Below are 17434 nucleotides of genomic sequence, written 5' to 3'. Positions count from 1 at the left end.
TGCACGCTTTTGCTCTATATTTTTGTGTAATGTAGAGACGTGATAAAATTATTCTGTTGTAGTAAGATATAATGACATTGGATCTGTAGCAAATTCCATTGTCATACAATATAAAACTTTTTAAAAATCGAGGTAAAAATATTTATTTATATTTAAATAAATTCGCTTTTTAATTAAAGCCTAGTAAAATATATTTGTTTATTTTTTTTAATAAATTAATTGATTTGTTTTGTCGTCAGAAGTCCCTTTGAATTTCTATAGCCGCGTTTTCCAGAGTAGTGACGTTACGCGGTGACCGGCTGCCTGTGACGATGAAATATTGATCGAAAACTAAACAAATCTACACGACCGTGCGTCTAACTGTACCTACTGTTACTTTTATTTTATCTCGCTATTTTTTTGCACTAAAATTCAACATCTATTTCAGCGACGAAGAAATAATACAACGATATTATGCCACGAAAAAATCAACACTGGATTCTGAAAAAAAATAACTGTTACGAAATATCATTTCGATTCTATACTCTGACTTCCAGAAGGTTTAGTGCTACCATACTCGGACGTATGAAGTATACGGACCCACATCGTAAAAAATAACAATAAAAATGCATTCGCATTGTTCCGATTCGTTTACAAACAAAGATTCGTGAAAACAAGGCTCACCCAAAAAACCAGAATCGATATAACCGTGTCATAATATATCTCAGTTACCGTGGCTCTTCGTAAAGTGTGAAATATACTGTTGTTCAATATTTATAGGATTTTTATTTGTGTTATTTATTCACAAGGCACGTTTGTCGTTGAGACAAAAGGCGACTCTGCCTCCGTATCTTATTTTTCGTTAGTATCTGCATTCGTTTTGGTCGTGTTAGGGCGTATAAATAATGCATTATCACGCGTTGAGTCTTGCCATGGGGCCGGTCACCGGGAATAAAATTATTTGTTGAAGCTTAGCACTTAAAAAACAAAACAATTCATCGTTCGACGTAGTGTACAATTATTTTATTGAGCTTTAAAAATAAATTGTTTTGTTGCAAGATTTTCATCTCACGTTCGGACGATGCTAGATTGTTTTTTGTAATCAAACTTACCTTTACATATTGAAGATTATGTATGCAATGCCCTTGTACTCATGCATAATCATAGGTATTATATAAATTGTTTTAGTTCTGTAGATCAAAGCATTTACAGCAGTCTTGCTTTGAGAGCTTGCGGTAGGTGGTATGGTATACCAATACTGCGAAACGTGCTGTGGACTGCCTCCGAGTATGAGACAAGTATTGTTGTAAACTACAAATGCTTATTCCGGATCTGGTCGTTCTTGTATACTTTCTTCGATGGGAGACGTTTTAAAACATAAAAAATCTGGTGAATCGCTAGTTTTGAAAGACAGTGTTTCCCTACTAACAGGGTTCCAGGTTTACCCCTTTTCTAACATTAAATCGTTTTCACATCTTTTAATACACTTTCTGTACTTCTGTTCTGTTTGTTACACTCAATAAAACCTATTTAAATAGAATTAACACATCCACCAATACACATTGAATTATGTAACCGGAACATTATTTGTACCAGCTAAGTCCACATCGTTTGCAAACCATTTAATTGTCAGCGGATTTACAATCCTTTAATCATTCAACGACCCAATTGTCACGGCGGCTGAACATTGCTGTCTACGCAAACGTTGTGTTTGCGTACTCATCTTGATATTGCCGTATTACAATAAATTTGCATCGCTTAAATCCTTTTTTATTTAAATTTAACATTAACTCATACAGTCCTACTACTGGGTAAAAGATAGATATCCGATCCGATTGACGTCTAACTCATTATACTTACTATTAATGTCATAAATTAAATGGGAATCTTATTTTTGTTGAAAATGTTGTTACTCTAGCCGAAACACAAAACTCTCAGCGTCCCAAGTTTGACTCTCGCTTGGCCGATTATTTTGGTAAATTTGGGAAGTCATCACGGACTTGAACCACCTCGTAGAAAGAGAGTAGAGAGAGGACTTTTTTTGTCTATTTCTTTATATAGCTAACCAGATCGGCAAGACACGAAAAAAAAAACAAAAGTATTATCCAATTCATTATAATTTTGACAACACTTTAGAGAGCCGTTTGTATACAGCACGTTTGTTTAGTCTTTAGATTATATTCATATTTTGTCCTCATGTTTGCGCACGATGTCTAAGCGTAGACTGCACGTCGGTCGTCGACGCCCGTCAATACACCGACCGCCGTGTGCATAAGCCCTTAGCTAGGCACCTTATATCGTTGAGGATCTTCTAATGGCGCCGCATCGTGAAGAGCATGTTACCTTGTTATTTCTGACTGCCGATATACTATTTTCTCTTTGTGTTTCAGTAGCGTTCTTTGAAGAAGTGTCACGTATGATTACAAGGGCATATACGTGAGCATGTTCTTTAGAACTACGATATAAAAGATCTTGAGAAATCTAAAGTATTTTTGATACTAGCAATTATAACGGAAATAAAATGTACGTAAGTTTTTTTTATAAGTGAAATCAACTTACTAAAAAAATTTAGACAAATATAGTTGATTTGCGAAAAAACTTATCCATTTTAATTCAAAACCCTTCAGGGCTTCCAACTATAAAGGTTAAGTAGGCCAAGCCTTAAGCTAAACAAAAACTTAAAGTAAACAAACTGAAGTACTTACAAGCAGACAGTATTTACAAAATAAGCCAATACCGGGTGTCTTGTTTTAATTAGAATGCAAATTTAATAGCCTAGAGGAATTTACATGTCAATGGTTGCCTAAATAACGTAATCTGGAGTACAAAGGAGTCTGCTAGCGTGGTACAGCCCGCTTACTGGCTTCGGCATATTGATCTACAGTTTATGAACCCCCTAGCGCCTATGAATACCAATAAGTGTTATGAGTATTGCCAACCTTGAATAAATTTAGCCGAGTTTCTGCAGCTACTAGGTGTAGCCTAATAAGATTGATTGATTGCGTGACCCTGAATACGATTCACAGGAACGATTCGGCTTTTATGATTCAATTTTATGACTTCAAATAAAATAGGCACGCTTTGCGCGTAATTCAGGCTTGAATTGAATTTAATGTTTGGTATATCAGTTCTCATGGTGGGTTATAAATATTTTAATATAATTATTGTTGGATGTTACTTCTTACTGTTATAGTCGTGTTCATATGAAAGGGGTAGAAGTTTGTTATTTTTTACGACTCATAAAGGAATTTGTATTCTCTGAGTTGAGTTACTGAATTAAATTTCTTACGAAACGATAGCAAACTATATGGGATAAATCACAAACAACAAATATCTTGAACTAAAAAAAGTTATGATAAAATATATTTGGCTCCAAGTAACACCAATTTAAAATATGGCTATACTTAAAATAACTCCCATTTTAAATGTAAGTGACATTTCATTCACGTCATCCAAGGAATGTTCGCATTCGTTTATTACAAAACAAAAGCACTAAGATTTTAAGTACTAAAAATAGTGAAACAAAACTTTTTACTAGACATAAAAATTAAAAACAATGCAACTCTCTTTAATAAATTTCAGGTTTACGAGAAGCTATATAAATAAAGACATGCGAACGCCATTAGTGTTATTACACTTTTATAGCAGCTTAAAGCAGGTGTATCAAATGCAGGGATAACAGTGGCGACGGAAAATCTCATTAGGGTAGCGGTGCAAGGTATGGGGGAAGCGATAAGATGGTATAGATTCTTCTGTTGTTCATATTTTTGATGTGGTGTCGGAGTTTGTCAACATCCTAAAGGTTGTTGATGTGGTTATAAATATCTTTGAAAAGTCTATTGTGTCGACTTCTTAAAGATGTTTTCCTTCGTCGTTTTTAGCAAGTGATAATTGCGTAAGTAATACAAAAGTGTAATGGAAAAAATAAAGGTTCGTGACGGAATTAGGCTTAAATTGCCCTTTGGATTGGCAGTAAAATAGTCATACTACTAGGCTACCACTTCAATGATGCACGATGTAGGGGATATGGTAAGTGGTATGGCTTAAGGAACAGTCGCCCCAATAATGATTAAGGCAAATTAAACGTACTTGAATCATCAACTCCTTCATGGATGGGGGACCAAAAAGCAAAGACAGCATGACAGGAATACATCGGGGCAAATTGAACTAGAAGTGAGCAAGCGTTGTGATCAACTGTTAAATGTTCCTCACGGGATGGGACCTGTACCAAGAATTGGGACACTTAAATTTGGCATTTGAGGATGCGTTTTAAAAAATCAAGACATTAAAAAAAAGAAAAAGACTTGTAATAATCTCTTAACCCTGAATCGATTTTCGTACTCCAATTCAAAATCGCTTGCATCCTATCTTTAAAACACCAGATAAGCTTGCGTCTGCGAGTGTCAGGAATTAGTTTTGTGAGTGATACTTGATTATATAGGAGGAAATGATTCAGTGAAAATTAAGTACAATTAGGGTTCGCCACCAACAAACTTGTGGCAGATAAAATTATATGGGGAGATCTTATGTCTTGATTACATTTTATGTCTTTGATGAGCTGCGGATTTTGGTGCTTACCACATCTTGCTTTGTGAAAGAGTACATGTGAAAGAGATGCAATGTTTGCGCTTTGTATAGCGCCATCCCACTTGCACAACAACTGTCTTTGAGTTATTGTTGTAGGATCCTTAATATTTTGTTTTTTAGATTTTTTTGCTTTTTATTGTTTTCATTTATGATGATGTAAAGGTAAATGATAAGGATTGGTTGTGTTTTGTTTCTGGCGATTTTTATTAAGATTTAATTTGCAGTTTAGATGACGATTAGATTTTTTTATTGATGGAATATTTTGTTTTATTGAGCTCTGTAAATAAAAGGTCAAAAATTGTCTGCTTATTTATTCAAAATTATGGATTACGTGTCAAAAAACTGACTTGTACTTTTGTATGTTTTTCCACTTTTCCTACACAAATGTACCAACAAATAGAATTGTACCTACACAAATATTGGGGAATACTGAATTTATGAAGCCATCCTGTGATACTTGAGTTCAATAACTTCGTATAAGGAGCACTTCAACCACGTCACAAGTGATCTAGATTTATTCGTACTGAAAATATTATGTTGGTATAACGATAATAATATATGTAATAAGGTTTAAATTCGAACTGGCAATCGAAATAACAAAATTTAAAACCTTATTTTTTTGCTACCATGTTTCTTCTTTGTTCCAAATTATTACTCGAAATTTGCATTCCCGATATTTTTTTGTGAAAATCAGATTCACGTTGCATGTTTTCGATGAAAAAAATATTTGTTAAATTGCCGTAACAAATAAATAAGCCGGATTTATACCACTATTTTGCACATTGTAGTATTTATCTACTGTTCAAGATTTACTTCATTTTAAATATTTTCAGATGATAAATTGTCCTTTAATCTGTAAAATAATTGCAGTTCATTCAAAAATAGTCCTTATTGCATTAATCTAACCGTCCAAGGGCTATTACTTAGTACATAACTAAGTAAGACATTTCGTTACATGACAGGCCACTTACATAGAGTTCATAATACAATGTTCGTTTTAACAATCTTCTCAGTCTTGTAATTCGGATATCATGTTCCCTTCCCCGTTGTCCAGTTTCATTCCATCAATCACTGGGGCCCGCTGTAAGTTTTTATGTATTTTGGACACAGCAGGAAACTCGGTTTACCTAATGGATAAGAGAAAAACAGTTTTTGTAGAATCGATTATACCTACTCGATGTTTTTTAAGGAGAGATCGGTTTGTAGGAAACAAGAAAGACGGATAGACAGACAGTGGGGCCTTGGTAATCGATTTCCGTTTTATCCATTGACTACGGTACCCCAAAAGTACTTAACCTGTTCTTAATACGGGTACAATGGTAAACCCTGTTATGCTATTCGCGAACCAATTCGAAAATCAAATTCAATTTAAATGAAAACAAGTAAAAGTCAACACTGCAACTGACCCGGTTTCAAAACAAAAAACAAATGGTCGAACTCTTAATTTCCTGAATCCAGTATTACTCGGCTCCTAAGCTTTCTCAACTCGACAACGTCCGTACAGCGATTCGATTAAAGACAACGATCGCGTTTCCTATTAGGTTCTGTTGCAACGCTCGTGACGTCACGCGCTTCCCTACGCTACCAACCTTTTTTGCAATATTCTTTCCCGACCACTCGAATGCTATTGCCGTAATTGGAGCACTGAACATAGTACCGCTGAAGTTTTATGAGTTTCAAGAGCGGAATTGCCTACATTCGCTTCCGGTTATTGAATGCACATTTTTGCGATTTGATTGCGGTTGTTTTTGGAGCTATTCAAGCTTAAATATTTGGAAATGTGCGTTAGTATTTTTTAATTGAGCAGTTGTTTAACAGTTTTAAATTAATCGTTCAAAATGCTATTCATATTTAACACCGACAAAAAGTTATATTTTAAAAAGATTTTCATTGTTTTGTGATTTAAACTATTTAAAATAAATAAGACTAGGTTACCATCCTAAGATAATTTGTAGATTTTTTTTAACATAGTACAATAAAAGTACAATAATCACAAGTATCTTCCGCCTAGAAGTTAACTCATCATGGAACGTCGTGCTCAACTCACCCCAAAACAATAATCATTTGTAATCCGGTTTCCATTAATATATTAACATTGTTAGTTAAAAACATCAGCTTTTTGCGAATGAACCCCAAAGAAACAGTAATAAGGGTGAAAATTAAAATAAAACACGTCTAGAAGGCGCGGCTATGTGAACAAAAAGAGGTCTCATATTATACGTCCCCATATCATGTTATTACAACTGAAGGCTCATCCCGACGCTTCTGATGAAGAACGCAGTATGTGCTTTTAAAATTTTATGTTCGTTAATATGACCTGTGGTTTTAGTTTTGTTTTATTTTATTGTTTTCAGTGGTTTAGTGGACATGCCTATTCTTATACACATAATGTCCTTCCGAATAAATCTCTAGACTTATTAACAACTTTTTTTCTACAATAAGTTACTAGGTCCATGAAAAGTCGAGTTGTGTAAGCTATATTTAAACCAATTAACTGATTTTCTCAATAGCCGTTTCATAAAATGATGTAATGAAGTTTTTACTCGCGAACGTCGATTTTGTCCATCATTATTTTTTGCCATTACCATTAAAATTCAAGACGTTAATTTTTTTAACAAATTAACACCATTAAAACTTTTTACTTTGGAAAAATCTTGTCTTCGTTTATTACAGAGTAAAATCAAAATGGCGTCAGGTCTTCGTTCATTGTTATTTTTGTCTTTGTGAAACTTGATGTTATTTTAATTCTGATTGAGCTATTTTTGCCAATCATTATTTTTAATTATGAATAATTTTGAGAACAATGTTATAAGTATATTGACTTACTTGACTTAAAGTCCTATGTCCCCTAGATGGGGCAGAGGGCGTCCACAGAGGTTCTCCATCTCGATCTGTCTTGAGCTTCATGCTTCATCTCGCTCCACGTCATATAGATGCTCGCCGCTTCAGCCATCAGTTATAAGTATATTACAGAATCATAACTTAGTTATCAAAAGTCTTACCCTGTACCTCTGTCCGATGAAAGAAAATCATTTTCAGCTCTATAATTATACTTTTCGCTAAACTATATTTTTTTCAGCCAAGACTCTGTATTCTTGGAGACATTTATTTAAAAATTGAAATTATGAGTTCAAATAATATTTTAAATATGACCTTGCATTATTTGTTCGTCAATACTTTTAAGAGCTAACTCATATCGAACGTAAAAAAACAAAACAAAAGAGAAATAACTTCTGTTACCATCTAAAATCAAAAGTTACAATACAAATAAATCTAACCTATTTACCTCGTAGGTAAACGAATGACTATCGCTACGATACAAGATACGAGATCTCTTCAAAGTCAAACGGCTTCAAGTGTACCTTGACACAGAAATGTTTGATGAAACACTCTCGAGTTCTTATAGTGTCGCCATGCGTGTCTACCTAAATGTATGGAGAGATGGATCTAAAAGCAAGTGGATCGTAGTTTCGAATACATTGCTGTTCTCGTTCAAAGGTTTTGAAAACTGTTTTGTGCTATGCGTGATTTACATCGATATTTTTCTTAATTTTCATTCATCATCTATTGATTACGTTACGTTTTCAATGTAATCCAATAAAGCTTTATATATTTCACGATATCGAAGAAGAGTCAAAACTTTTATTATTCCTTATTTTTACTTCTACAAACCAAAAACACAGAATTTTAATAAGTCAGTGATCGGTATAATACTTTCTATTCTACATTTAATTCCAAACTCTATAATTCTCTACAACCTATTTTCCTTACTCGGAAATTCAGTCTTCAAATAGTAAACTCCAGTCTATTCGATATCAATTAGCCACGAGTCAATTACACAGCACGTACCGCGTTCTTAATGTCACAAGCTCTCGAGACGTAGAGCTTACCTCGCGCCAGCCAAGGTTTATCCAAGACAGTAATGAATATTAATCCTGAACCATCGTAACAGTGTGTGCCGTTGAATTATCTAGCAGATACCTTCAAGTCTAGTCTAGTTCTAAGAAAATATCGAAGTTTTAAATTGAATTGATTAATTGGATGTTTTGTTAAATTTAGATGATGATACTGTTGTGCCTGTGCTTGGTATAATTGTTTATAAATAGTTTATTCGTATTCAATAAATTATTTTTATTGTTTAGTTTGTTTTATTTAAAAAAAGTAAATTAATCATTAAGCGGAACGCTTTGTTTTACTTCATCCAGCATTTTTATTTCTTGAAGCTACATCGCAACATACATCACAAGTACAGCTAAAGGTTTATTAGCCCACAGATCGTAGAACACCGAAAGAGGGGTATCTATGACAAATAGTATTACAAAAAGAATTGCGAACGTTTCATCGTCTATTGTAATTAAAGTTTTGATACACTTAAAAATAAATAAAAGAAAATATCAATTCAAAATTTAAAAACAAATCCCGTTTCATTTAAGTCTTTATATCTATGTTCCTTTAAATCAGAAATACTATGTTCTGACATTGCTCACACTTCTCACTCAAACTTCTGACACAAATATTATTGCACTTGTGGAGATAGAGAAAACTCTACGTTGCGTACTGCGCGATCATGCTCCAACAACCTTAATTATTAACCTCCAACGTGTTGCTAGACCTTCTGGTCAAGGTAACACAAATATTGGTTGTAATACAAGAACATGAAAACACTACAGACCACTAATCCATATTTTTAAATTAATAAAGTAAAAAAAAAACTGGATTCTCCATTGCTTCTCACTTCGTTGTCACCTGACGAGTATGCGACATAGCCGTCGATTTGTCTGAAGCTCCCTAGGGTTGCTCCGTAATGAATATTAACATCCACCAGCTTGCGTACCACTGAATGCTGTTTCGCTCTATTTGAAGTTATGTCTATTGATAGCTTCACGACGAAAGGTCGCTTCGGTTTTCGCTTTGTCTACCTAGATTAGTCGGGCGACTAGTTGGACGACTAGTTAACGTGAAAGTCAATAGTTGGTCTTTAAATATTTTTTAATTTAAACTGGATTAAAGTCTTTTTATTCAGATTTTATTAGAGCAAAATAATAACCGTTAATAAAATGAAATCTTTTTTATTACATACGCGTTATTATTTCATAAAAGTGTAACCTGTTTCACGAAAATTGCTTTTTCTAGCCAGCCTAAACTAAATTACCGACACAGAAAAGAAAAAAAGCAACATCCACGCGACAAATTCTAAATACAATTTTACTAAATCCCGTACTACGTTTTCGATAGTCACGTTAAAAACTTAACACGATTAACGAGTGAAGCTCTCGTGTTTGCATCGCTTGCAGCTGCCGTCGCATTAAAAGAAAATTAACGGATTTTGATGCACGGATTATGCAAATCAAAGTATATCCGTCGACGTTCTTTGTTATCACGTACACAAAATGAGTTTTGATGGTAATGTTGGAGACAATTTGTATTTCTTGCGCTAGTTTTGTCTGTTCGTTAATTAATTTTAGAGCGAGCTTTCGGCTTACGGATTTGCGTAGGTTTGTTTTTACTTAGACGTGCGGGATCTTGGAACTTTGAGTAAATAATCGTTTTGGGTGGAATGGAATATCAGATAATAACGGTATTATTTACAGTTAAAATAGAAAGGTAAAAATAAGAGTCATGTTATAGGACAAGAAATGTCACGATATATTTTTGATTTTAAGGAAACTATTAATTTATCCAAATGAGGACATTTCATGCTCTGCGCAAGCAATTATAAATATAAACAAATTAATAAACAAGATTCCCTGAAAACCAATTCAGTCCCCTCAAAATTATGGTATCGTAAAACAATGATTGAAAACCTCGATATCAGTCTTATATTTCCATTAACTTTGGGGGAGTGAGTAGTCATGCAACGGTTATCAACCCAGGTATCTATAGCTTGATTTGATAATAATAACTTGCAGACGGAAAATGTGGAAATCAGGGGGCGAATCGGTCTGGGGCGTGAAAATGTTTATACACTTTCATAATTCTGAGGGGATGATATCAGATACAGTATAGAGGGTCGGAGGGCTTTCAACAAAATACTTAATACGGAAAATACGAGGTAGAAAACCTGGTTATTCCTAGCCGATGCTGTTATTTGGGCGTTGATGCTACGAGGATTTGTTTGGAGTATTGCATTACCATATTCTAGGGGTATTTGCTCGCTTTATATTTTTTTTGTTTGGTTATTGTTGGCTTGTGTTCGTATTTTAAGTGTATATTGGGGAGCTTTTGTGCTTTAAAGTATTGCGTACTGCTATCTGTGTGTAAATGGTTCCGTTTTTATTGCAATGCATAAAAATATTTTAAGTATTTTCTGAATCAGGGGAAATTTTCGAGCGATTTTGAGATAATTCTGATGAAAATATAAAAAAAAAATACTTTGATGCAAATGCATCATTTTCGAAGGCTTAACTTACTTTTTTATCTATTCCACCGACAATGTAATGTAAACAAAACCTTATCTCGAATGATTACGAAATACTTTTTTTTTTAATTAAAAGGCCGCTGAACGAAATTGGATCGGCTCGCTTTGTTCTAAGGCTTTAAGGGTATTTATTCTTCTATTTTTTGCACAAATTATTCAAGCTTATTGAACATTGGACGTCAGAGAGGGCGATCTATCACAAGGATAGACGGAATACGAAACCTTGTAAAGAAAACTCGACCCGAGTAAGTGGGTCACAAATCCTTTAGAAGTTAGACCTTTAAAAATTGGTTTTATTCGTTCGTATGTTTTTGGATTACGTAAGGTTAACTTATGAGCTGGAAGGAAATGTAAAGGGAAATTGTTGGGAATGTGAAAAAGAGAAATTTGGAAATGGATTGTGGTTTTAGTTTTGTGAAAATGTTTGCTTTTCTGTTTATTTCGGATAGTTTTCCTTTTAATTCTTTTTCCGTGTTTGAGTTAGTGTTTTTATAAATATTCGTGATTAATAAAATAATGCTTTAGAAATGGTATTAAAATTAATCCAATTAATGACTGTCGATTTATGTTCATTTATTTTTTGTCGAAAACACATCGTAGTTCCTTAAAACGGTATTTTATATACATCTTAGCAAAACTAAAACAACCCTATTCCTTTGGTGTGAATGCAAAAATACTCTTTTAAAACGAACCGCGTAAAACTGAAATTCTTAACATTTTACTATGTCGGATAGTAACTGCAAAAAGACTATGAAATGTCAGTTTTTATGGGGATGCACGGCATATTTTAATCTGACTGAGGCACTGCAAAGAAATGTGTTCCGGAAATTATATTTTTCACTTTAAAATAAAAAGGATTATTTTGTTTAACACAGCTGATGTGAAACATATTTATGTTTTAATTTGATTTCGTATTAAAAAGCCAGTTGCAGAACGGATACAATAATATGAAGGATATTAAATTAATGATTTTAACATTTAAATACAGTAGGTACATGAAAACAGAAACTTTAAGATTTTGTACTAAAAAAACTTTTGCCCAAATATAACTATCCCTAGCCTGACCGACACATACACACCTCCGGATATATAATATCCCGAAATCCATAAAAGCCCTCCCACCGTTCACGACTTTGAGACTAAAGAATCAATCTCCATTACAGCGTAGTGGTGTCATTTTGGAAAGCAATCCGCGGACATAGGAGATTACCTTATACGGTGAAGTGGGTATCAGGGATCCTCAGGCTCCCGACCCTTGGTATATCCCGGGAACTTTTATTGCTACTGTAAAACATTGGACTTCCAAGTAAGGATTTGGTAACAGGTAGGCATTAGCTGTATGTGTTAGTTGGTAATTGTGTTATGTGCCGTTTTTGTTTGTTACGTCAACCAAACTATAAGAGCTCATTGATTATTACGCGAAAAGTTACTTTAAAAAGTCATTGACAATTTTGATGCAGTCATATTTTATAAATTTTAGAAATATGTATTTTTTATAAAAAATACCACATCCATCAAGAAATCAATTTACTAAAGAATTATATCCACACGCTCAGAATCACCAAGAACATTCTTCTTTCATTCTTCTTACCCTGTATCGTAATTTTTGTCTACATCAGACTTCTATTGTTTTCTACTGTACTAGTAGCCACATCTTTACATTTGATACACCCGCATCCTATCTAGCTTAAGGTCAGAAACGAATGACGTTCGGGGTCGCCGGACATCTAATAAGGGAATTGCTGGAAACAATTTTTCCAATCTCTTTGTGCGGGCAGCGGAGGCTCGACGATAAATTTTATGACAAATTGAAACCCTTCGACTGTGTGAAATTACGATTTTGTTTAAGTTGTGAGCGGGTCGAGGTTCAGTGATGCATTTCGTAGTTTCAGATAAGTTACCGTAAAACTATATTTTTATACCTTTTGTGCCTTTGATACCTATTGTAATTATTAATTTAATGTAATTTCGATCAACAAAATTTGGTCAATGCTTTCTAAAATCAGGCTTTATACCCAAATAAGTGAAGAAAAATATAGCATTTCATGAAACCCTGAAAAAAAAAAATCTATATTTTTAATTACTTTTTGTGTCTTATTCTAACCAGTTATCAACAATAAGCAGACGTAGAGTGCGAGTAATGGGTCGCTTATGACTTACGCCAAGATTCAGGCAACTGTGCGTTTCTTAAACGTGTTTTTCAAACATTAAATGAAACATTTTATTCAGCTATAGAATTCTTGGACAATTTATTTTAGTATTTGACTTACAGTGTCTTTTGATATCAGTCTCACAGTTGTCGCCGCGTCGGCACCAAAATTATTCTGTAGAGTTGAAATCATCAAATCTACCAAACCATTTTTTAATGGACCACCTGCCAGATGGACCGACGACCTGGTGACAGCCGCTGGGTCTCGTTGGATTTAGGTGGCAATGAACCGGTCGCGCTGGAGAACGTATGGAGAGGCCTATGTCCAGCAGTGGACAGCTACAGGCTGATGATTTTTTTAATTTTTTAAGTCCCTTTCTGCCCCTCTGCAGGACAAAAGCATCCCTTAGATTTTTCCAGCAATCCGATGGAGGTATGTTATTAAATTAAAGTTGTAAGGTCCTAAAATTTTAAATGTAAACAAAACAAAATACGATATACAATTAATTAAAACGTTTACTGTAAAATCTAAATTAATAACTCATTCCAATTACAAAATATTTTTCTCAAAACGTGTAATATGAAACTTTAATTTCTATGAAACTAAACAACATTTAGATAATTTAAATCTAGAATTAGGCTTAAAATATGAGATTACTTGAATTTTGACACTAGCGCTAGACGCAACAAACTTTGCAGTCACTTTGAACGACTTTAATTAAGATTAGAAGGTTAAAACTTTAGTGTTTGCTGTTGAGTTTAGAATTAAGAACATCTTAGTTTGTAAATTGATATGTGGACTAATTAATGTGATTTTGCTCTTGAATTGCACAGCTGTAAACTGATATTCGAGAGCCAATAGGCATGATATAGATGTGTAGAGCGCTAGATAGAGCTTTTTTAACATAAGTACATAGTTACAAAGTATTTTAAAGAAAAAGACACGTCCAAGCGACGCATACATGCTCGGGATTTCAGATCCAAAAATAAACGCAAAAATAAAGAAAGTTATTTAATTGCACCAACCCAGCGAAGCCAAAATTTACTGAGTTGAATAATTGAAAAGATACAATAATAAACAAATACTTCATAACTCAATTTAAAAAAAAAACTTGTGAAAAGTAATAAAGCTGACTTCTGACGGTAACTGATTCCAATTACCTATAACTTTGTGAACGGATAAAAAATACCCAGATATTATATTCACGGATAAAAACGTAGCCACGGCAACAGTGTTGAATTTTAATGTGAAAATAATCAATTTTTATTAAGTAAGGAAATATGAACATTGCCAATTTCGGAAACAAAAACACGAAACTCCATTAGTCCAGACCGACGCGTCAGGGAAAAAAGAATTAGCATAAATGAAATACAAGAGATACCAACAGGGAATAAGAAAATAAGAAGGAGATTTCAATTTAGGAAGCATGAGTGCACCAAACAATGTTGTAGGGTGCAATTTTACAAACAAATATGAACAATATTACATTTTTGAAATATTTTAAAAATATCCTTTTGTTTTTTTTCATTCATCTGTATACATTCTTCTATATACATTGTTTTACCTGTTGTCATCGAACTCGAAAAGAAAATTATAACTACATAACTTAACATCCAAAAAAAAACCTGCAACTATTTTTAAATATCAAAATAAGTACCGTCTGAACAAATACGGCAAAGTAAACAGAAACCGACACTCGCATGTTTACGCATGCCATAAGAATATGATGCGAGAAAAGCTTGCTGCACTCAAGTAACAGTTTTCTTTGCGAGTTCCACGCCTCGGACGCTCTCAATGCAAATTTTATTTATTCATGTAAATTAATATCTATTCTCCGGGACACCCAGTGAGGCGAGAAATTGAGTACGTGCAAAAATAATGCAGGCCAGCTCCCTCCCGGCTTATGCAAACGTCGCCGCGTCGATGGTTACCAATTAGATTGGTTTGTGCCGCTGCGTTTGTGCTGTATTGAGTGATACAATGTTGGCACTGTTGTTTTTCGAAATACTTTTTTTCGGGCTAAATTATTCAGATTTTTTTTGTTAGGTTATATACTGATGGAAATCTGTAAGGACTACGGTTTTCCCATTTTCTGAGCAAAAATATTTCTTTGAATTAGAAAAAATCTAAGTGTTTTTGCAATGCAGGCCGGTCAAATAGAATATTGTAAAGATTCAATTTGTTCATTATTTAATATAGTTTAGCTGGGCTCTAGTTAAAATCTAAAACCATATAGCAAAACACCCATAGTACTCCTAAGATAACATAAAATAATGTTGTATTTATTTCCAAATCACATCATAATAAAATTCATCCTAAAAAATAATCTCGTAGTCACAACAACAACCCCAAATAACTTAACTGTGAGCATTATACTAAACTGCTCTACATACCGACCAAATAACATTACGATATGATAAACTCATAGCTCGATGACTTGAGAAGTTTTTCCACGGACCATTTACCGTGAAAAGGAATATGAAAAGGGTTGGGAATTAATTGTGATGTCACTTGTCAGACGCTTCGGTAAGCATCTTGGGAGCTCTACGCATTTGGGATACGTCTCCTTCCAGTTCCATTTATTGTTAGAAGTTTTTTTGCCGGGAATCGTGGAGAATACTTTTTGGGTACTAATGTAGTTACACAACACACTTGGTAGTTTTCATTTTTCCCTAGACTTCCAGATTCCCCTACGGAATATGTGATTTTATGAAATAATAGAGATAAGTTTTACGAGTCTAGTTCAGAATTGGGACTTGAGGTTCTAGAAAGACACTTAAGAGGATGAAGCTGCAAGTAATTGGATCCAACACAGTTAAAGTTATCATAAGAAACAACGACCGATCCAAAATGCAGACAGTTGAGCAAACTGAAGAAAAATAAGTTTCTTGGAAGAGCGTTAACAATCTTCTGCAAGTAATTTCCAAGTGCGACCTGGCAGCGCGCGCTTATAACGCCTCAGCCCCTATTTATAAAGATATATTTATCGAAGTCATTTTCCATATCGGTTTCATAACAAGCAATATTATGACAAATCTAATTTGTTTCCTCTATCGAACACCAACCTCCCTAATCAACCCCAAACCGCGGATCAACTGCATTAGGGAACAAATACTGCAGACAGCCTAATAGCCCTCCAACACCTAACTGATAATTTGATACACACCATGACATCATAACTGCAACCAAAAATGAACCTTATTCCCTTGACATGAAGCTCTACGGGATAATTTATAAATAAGAGCAGACGAAATGGGGGGTACTAATGGAAGTGTGAAATACGATAGCTTTGAGCGAATACATTATTCAAATTTAGTAACAAGGTTTTATTTTGTTTTTCATTTTTGGCTAGGCGGTAAGAGTGTTTCAAAGGGCAGTGAAAGCTTTGTTTCATGATCCGTTTAAAATGAGACAAGCGAAAATGGTTAACAATATATCTTGAGTTACTATAAAATATTAGGGATAGGATCTATGGACGAATCAGTCTCTGACATCCAACGCTAGTTCTTGAAACTAGAATTTTCTAGGAAAACAAATTTCAAAATAAACTTACATCTACTGAGATCTGTTCAATGTTGTTCTGCTATATTGTCATAGCCGTAGGAAGTTTTATTAGTGCTAATGTAAGTGGTTTTAATTACATCACAAAAACATCAACACATCCTGCATTAGTTAATTAATTGTGGCTCTAAACAAGAGCATACAGCGTACATAAAGTAGAGCAAGAATGGTGTATAATAAAATAGCTATTATAGAAATAAAAATAAAAGATTAAAAGAAAATATTCAAAAATTATCATTAGCTTTAAACCGAATTTGACCTATTTTGTTGTTCATTTTAGTTCACAGGACATACGAATGATTTGAGACGGAAAACAATAATTTTCGTCTAAGCTTGCATTTATTTTTATCATTGACAAGATACCTTTTATTTGATCGTTCTACTTACATAATACCGGAATACCCATCCCGTGTCATTTTCAATGTTTGATGTCAGTACACGTTTCTTCCGTCATACATTTTTTTCTCACGTCAAGAATGTATGTTTGTTTGGGAGAAACAAAAGTATCTGATCCCCTTTGTTTGGTAACAAACAGCGTTCCTGCGGATCTACTTTGTAAATAGTTTCTCGTCATCTTTGCAATTTCTTTGTCATTTTAACTGTTTTAGTGTAGTCTAACTGCACTTTTCTACATAATGTGAGGTTGGAACTGTTCCTATAAAATGATGGAGGAATAGTCAGTAACAAAAGTCTGTGAATGTTTTTAATAACACTAATATTAAAAATGCAAAAATATTTG

The sequence above is a fragment of the Trichoplusia ni genome, chromosome 27, assembly GCF_003590095.1.
Source record: "Trichoplusia ni isolate ovarian cell line Hi5 chromosome 27, tn1, whole genome shotgun sequence".
Lineage (NCBI taxonomy): Eukaryota > Metazoa > Arthropoda > Insecta > Lepidoptera > Noctuidae > Trichoplusia > Trichoplusia ni.
The sequence above is the reverse complement of the archived record's forward strand: the minus strand, read 5'-3'. Positions refer to the sequence as shown.